The 7060-nt window shown below is 32.0% G+C and overlaps 1 pseudogene; it reads left to right on the top strand.

The window, feature by feature from the left end:
• LOC109054110 overlaps positions 1-6229 on the top strand; it is a 67800-nt pseudogene extending 61571 nt beyond the window's left edge.
• The last annotated feature ends 831 nt before the right edge of the window (positions 6230-7060 follow it).

The raw sequence follows: 7060 nt of genomic DNA, 5'->3' as shown, positions 1-7060 counted from the left end.
GTATGAGGGGTCTGTTGTCATATACTTCCAGTGTCTCTGTGATCCGTGTGGTATCCACTAGTTCACTAACAATAAATGAACTGATTTTTCTCCACAGATTGTATGTTGTATGTCCTGTGATGTTTAAATGCATCTAACCCCGGCTCCTTATGAGAGCTTTGAAGGTTTTTAAGCACAGATTGTAGTAAAGCGGGACTAAAGAGGTTGTGTTTGAGTTCCTGAGCTGTTTTAGCGGAGCAGGACGCTCCCGTCAGACGGGTTTTGCGGTACAGTAACGCATCTGGAGTGATTTCTGTGTGCTGTCGCTTTATGGCTTTATGTTTTTATGTTTTTACATCAGTATACGAGTGGACTGAGTGAGTTTCAGACATCTACGATGTTTCCTGGCCTTCTGCGGTGACCGTAGATCGATAGTTTTGCATCTCGCATGATCTTTTTAACTTTAAAGTCAACATGAAATGCATTTAAACCCTTGTTAATTCTGCAGTACGATGCATTTAGAATATTATCTGACATTAATAACATTAATAGCCTGCATGATGTCACATGCAAAAAAAGATTTAAGAATTATTAACAGTGTGTTTAAACGTGTTTGTCTTGTTTTGCAATACAGATCTTAAATCAAGATATATTTACTTGAGATGCAAAATAAAGACATTAAGTCTTGTTTTCTGAAAAAATTATAAAAATTAAGTTTATTTTTTATTTTGTATTAGTTTTTAACTAATCTTAATGTATTAAATGTATTTATTAATGTGAATATAATAGAGTGTATAAGTGTATTATAATATTAATGTGTTCACATTAGTTTGATACTAATCTAAATATATATAAATTATTTTTATATTTTTTTGTTTTTTATATTTTCTGAAAAATTTAACGACTTTATCCTTAAAACAAGAAGAACTATAAGTGTATTATAATATTAATAAATGATACGTATTTTGTTTGATACTAATCAAAATATATATAAATGGTGTATAAAAATATTGTGTTGTTTTCTGAAAAATGTATCAAAATTGTTTTTGTTTTTTTACTCCATTTTTTGTTTTTAATATAAACTCACTTCATTTTAATATATTTTTCACTTAAAATCTCAAAACTTCTAAAGAAAATATATGTTGATTTAAGTATTTTTCCATATTTCTACTGGAAAACAAATCCTTTTTTTGCAGTGTAAATGGATTTAATATTGAGTTCATGTTGACTTTATTCGCTCAATCACTATTTGACTTTGAATGAGTCTGATCTCTGAATCAGCCAGTGTTTCTGTTTCCCTCCTAACGGTTTCTGAAAGGACTCTTTCAGAATTGATCGCGTGTGACTGACTCTGTATGTTTGTAAGCTGCACTCAGGGAGGTGTGTTGTGACTGATGCTGGTGTGTTGGCAGGATGGAGTGGACGGTGAGATGAACGGAGTGGCTGAGAGGAGCTCGAAGGAGCCGAGTCCCGTCCCGTCTCCGAGCGCAGACAGACGGGCCAAAGGCAGTCAGTCATCCACACTGCCGGTGAAGGGTCAGGAGACGCCGTCTGCGCAGCTGGAGGGATTCCTGCACCGCAAGCACGAGTGGGAGGGACACAACAAGAAAGCCTCCAGCAGGTATGATATGAAAATCTACCTAAAAATAAATAAATAAATTGTGACTTGGCACCACAAAACCAGTCTTAAGTGTCAATTTTTAGAAATTGAGATGTATACATCATCTGAAAGCTGAATAAATAATCTTTCCATTGATGTGTGGTTTGTTAGGAGGACAATATTTGTCTGAGATACAACTATTTGAAAATCTGGAATCTGAGGGTGAAAGAGATAAAAGAAAAATCTAAATATTGAGAAAATCATCTTTTAAATTTGTTCAAATGAATTCTTAGCTATGCATATTACTAATCAAAAATGAAGTTTTGATATATTTACAGTAGGAAATTTACAAAATATCTTCATGGAACATGATCTTTACTTAATATCCTAATGATTTTTGGCATAAAAGAAAAATCTATAATTGTGACCCATACAATGGTTTTTTTGGTTATTGCAAAAAATATACATTAAGACTGCTTTTGTGGGTCACAATTACTAAACTTTAAAATCAAAATGAAAACAGAAAACACAAAAACAAAAACTAATTCAGAATTTTAAAAATAACTAACACTGAGAATTCAGTGAATTCATTCAGTTCTAAGTAATTGACATGAATATGTGACACATTTATATGGCTTTAAATTGTTTTTATATGAGAAAAATTTGCTTTCATGAAGATGCTCTCAAACATTTGTTGTAAATTAAACTAAAAATATAAAATAAAATAAAAGATTGGTGTAGGTTTTTACAAGAATATGCTATTTAAAAACTATTAAAAATTATTAGTTATTGTTTATCTATGCACAAACAGAATTGCTAAAAACTTTAACTCTAAATAAAATAAAAATGGAAAATACAAAATTTAAATAAATAAAAAAAAATACATTTTAAAAACTGTTACTAAAACCATAAAAAAGTAACCTGATATAAAATAAACATTAACTAAAATAAAATAAATAATTTCTCAAGCAGCGTTTCTGATTTGAATTTAGTTTAACTTGATGTACTAAAATAACTAAAACTGAAATAAAATTAGTAACAATTACATAAATATTAAAAATAAAAAAATATAAAAAATGCCTAAACTTGGAACTTGAAACTTGAAAATTAAAATGGACAATACAAAAATAAAAACTAATTCTATAATAATAAAAAATATATATTAAAAAACTAAAATTACACTTACGTTCATACGTTTTTTTTGTTTATTTGTTTTTTTAAGAAATAAATACTTTTAATCATCAAAAGTGACAGTTTATTAGGTCACAATCGATTTCTGTTTCAAATAAATGCTGTTCTTTTGAACTTTCTGTTCATCAAAAAATGCAGAAAAATTAAATATATCACAGTTTCCACAAAAATATGAAGCAGCACAACTGTTTTCAACATTGATAATAAAAATTTATATGGCTTAAATCAGTGAGACTCCTTCATACTATTCAGCCATGCATTATTATTATTATTTGGCATTAGTGTTCATTAAGAACCTCGCTGATAATACTTTCCCTGAACATCTGGAAATAAGCCAGTCTCGTGTGGACAGTCATCATGTCAGAGTTTGAGCGACTCTTCAGTGTGTTTGGATCTGAACTCAAGCAGCACATCCAGATGAATCTGTGTTGATGTGTGTGTGTGTGTGTCTCGTCAGATCCTGGCATAACGTGTACTGCGTCATCAACAACCACGAGATGGGCTTCTACAAAGACAACAAGAGCGCGGGGCAGGGCGTCCCGTACCACAGCGAGATCCCCATCAGCCTGAAGGACGCCGTCTGCGAGGTGGCCATCGATTACAAGAAGAAGAAGCACGTCTTCAAGCTCAGGTGAGATCAGGAGGAGATCAGATCGATGCGGTTTTAATGAAGTTCTTCTGCTGTGACTCAAGCTCTTTTTCCTCCTCACAGAGTTACTGATGGAAACGAGTATCTCTTCCAAGCCAAAGATGATGTAAGTCTGCTTTTATCATAATAACTTAGAGCAATATTACTCCAAAAGCTAATGATGGAGTTATTTTTGCACACGTTGTTTAGCGGCGCCCTCTTGTGGTACATGAGAAACTAGACCCTCATAGGACAAAACTGACTAAACAAAAACAGTGAACACTTCTGATACCTGAATTAATGAATTACTTATAGGTTTTTAGTTCAGTTAACCCCTCAATCCATTAACTTCATATTATTAGATTTTTTAATCAAATATGTAATTCATCTGCACTTTGCAGCAACTGATCGATCGAGAGATAGATAGACAGATAGATAGATAGATGATAGATAGATAGATAGATAGATAGATAGATAGATAGATAGATAGATAGATAGATAGATAATTTTGCAATGTGTTTGCAATGTTTATTTCCTTTTATTTGCAACAGTTAGAATTGTTTAGTATTATTCAGTATTGTTCAGTATTATTAACTGAAACTAAAACTATTACAAATAATTTTTGGTGATTGAAATTAAGCTGAAATAAAATCAATTATAAATATTAAACCAAATTACATTTACTTTAAAATAAAAAATATGTTTAAATTTTGAAGTACTAAAATTACTAAAATTAAAACTGAAGTTGATAAATTAAATAGGACAAATTAAAATAAAATAAATATATAGATAAATAGCTAAATAAATAGCAAATAAAATGGCAAAATAACATTACAAAATTATTTAAAGATAAACTAAAATAAATAGAATTAATTTAAAAATAACAATAAAAGTATATAGATTTTTTTTTTTTAAACTGCAATTATTACATTGCAACATTACTAAAAGCTAAACTGAAATAAATTAATAAGGTAAATAGAACAATATAAAGCTATAGAAATATTTTTAAAAATTTATAAATATTACAAAATCACATTACAAAATTACTAAAACTTAAACTAAAATATTATAAATATAAAAAGTAATTCAAAATATTGAATAATATTATAAACTTAAAATTAACTTATATGTAATACTTAGAATTAAACCTGTTCAGATTGAGAATTTATTTCATTTAATCAGTTCAGTTTTACATGGCTTGAGGAAAAAGTCCTCGATAAAGATGCCCCCCCCCCCCAAAAAAAAAAAATCCACTGTTAAAAAAAAAATATATATATATATATATATTTATATAAAAAAAATTAAAAGTTGTAAATAAAACAAATATTACTGAGCTATTGTTTACAAGAAAATACTATTTTAGAACAGAATTTCATTGTGTTACTTGCCTGTTTGTAATCGTTTGAGAAATTACTAGCGATTTCTGAGTGATAATAGTTTCTACAGTGTACTGTATATAGGGCAAATATCAAGGTGTGTGTATATATATACATATCCAGTACAGATGTGTTAGTGACTGTGTGTGTGATGTGTGAAGGAGGAGATGAACACATGGATCCAGGCCATTCAGAACGCCGGCAGCGGCTCCTCGTCCTCCGAGAAGTCAGAGATCACGCCTAGCAACCAGAGCACCCCCGCCTCCAGCCGCGCCCACACGCTCCCGGCAACCGTCTCCCTGACGACCGAATCCAGCCCCGGCAAGCGCGAGAAGGACAAGGAGAAGCGCTTCAGTCTCTTCAGCAAGAAGAAGCAGTAGACGCCCCAAACATTCGATTCGCTCATTCCCTTTCCGTTTGTGTCCGCCCACCTCCTCCAGTGATATCCCAGCATGCAAAGCTCAGAAAGACGCCACACTCTGTGCCTGAATGCCCTGCGAATTGGGTCCAAAGTTGTACAAAATCAGCAAGGAAAATCAAGAGTGTGTCGCGAATCGGGAACGCCGGCGATCCGAACGCCGTTTTTTTTTTTTTGATGCTCTTCCGTTTCTATCGTGGTTGATTTTGAATTCTGACTATTGCTATCTCTCGTTTTTTGTAACCGTGTGTCATTGAGGGGTCTGGATATTTAAAACATTTCCTCAATTTTTATGAGGCTTTATGAGAGTCTCTCTTCGTTGACAGTGATGCTTCGAAACGATTCCATTAAACCGATACAATTCCACTTTAACGTCAGATTTGCCTTTTAACGACTATAAGCTGATCAACTAATACTATCGTAGATTAACACTGGCCTGAAGGCCTGGTAGACTTGTGTAATTAGATCAAATCAAGGTGGGTCGTACCAAACGCTTTCACGAGCTGTAAGAATGTTTGCTATATACATCTGAATCATTTGACGTCATGCTTTTTTTTTTTTTTTTTGTTCGTTTGTTTGATTGTCATTTCTCTTGGGTTTTTATCATAATATATGTTTCAAATAATTCTAGTACAAAAGAGTATAAAAATTAGATGTATTATAAACACTTTAAAGCATCAATGTTAAGTGAACAGTGGAACATTTAACGTAACTCCAGCTAAAAACAAAAAAGAACAAAAAAAAAATATCTGAATATGGTTTCTTGCTTGTGGGCTATAGCACTGAGCATTCTCTTTTTCTCTTTGTTTTCTCGTTTGGGCTTCATCCCGCTCTCCTGCTCTTTGATACATAGTGCGCATCCCCTCCGTCACTGTATCTATTATAATGAGATTTTCATCTACTGCACAATCAAAGCATCGTAATAGGAATGAAATCCTGGCGTCCTGAGCGCTCAGATGTATGAAACTGCACCTGTAGACTTTAACCTCCCTGCCCTGTTAAATATGTGCAATGTCATTAAATGCTTTTAAACATTACACGCGTGTCGTGTCGCTCTGTGTGTGTTTATCTAGCTGGACGTTGGCGACTCGTTCTCAGCTTTGGAGACTAGTTGAGATCTGAAATCAATACTCTTATTCAGCATGGATGCATTAAATTGATCGCTCTGTCATCAAAGAATATGTTTCCACTAAAATGTGAAGCTGTTTTCAACATTGATAATAATCAGAATCATTTCATCAGAATGATTTCTGAAGATCATGTGACACTGAAGACTGGAGTAATGATGCTGAAAATACCGCTGCACATCACAGAAATAAAATACATTTTACAATATATTCACATAGAAAACAGGTATTTTAAATTGTAATAATATTTCACATTTTTACTGTATTATCAAATAAATGTAGCCTTGATCAGTTCTTTTAAAAACATTTTTAAAAATTACAGATTTTTTTTTTTATTATTGAATGGTGGTGTAACACTTAGTAATCTGTACATATTACTGTTCAGTTTTTTGTTTAGTTGTTTTTAATAGGTTTTGCAAAAACAACACTTTTATTCATCAAGGAATGCATTAAATTGATCAAAAGTGACAGTGAAGACATTTCTAATGTTACAAAAGATTTCCATTTCAAATAAACACTGTTCTTTTGTTTTTTCTTTTTATTTGTGTGTGAATAAAAAATATTATATTTTATGGCTTTTTTCATATATATGTGGAGGAGCAAATGTTTTTTTCATTGATAATAAACAGACATGTTTCTTGAGCAGCAAAGCAGCATATTAGAATGATTTCTGAAGATCATGTGACACTGAAGACTGGAGTAATGATGCTGAAAATGTAACATTACATCACAGAAATAAAT

The sequence above is a fragment of the Cyprinus carpio genome, chromosome A11 (genome assembly GCF_018340385.1).
Source record: "Cyprinus carpio isolate SPL01 chromosome A11, ASM1834038v1, whole genome shotgun sequence".
NCBI classification, from domain to species: domain Eukaryota; kingdom Metazoa; phylum Chordata; class Actinopteri; order Cypriniformes; family Cyprinidae; genus Cyprinus; species Cyprinus carpio.
The sequence above is the reverse complement of the archived record's forward strand: the minus strand, read 5'-3'. Positions and strand labels throughout refer to the sequence as shown.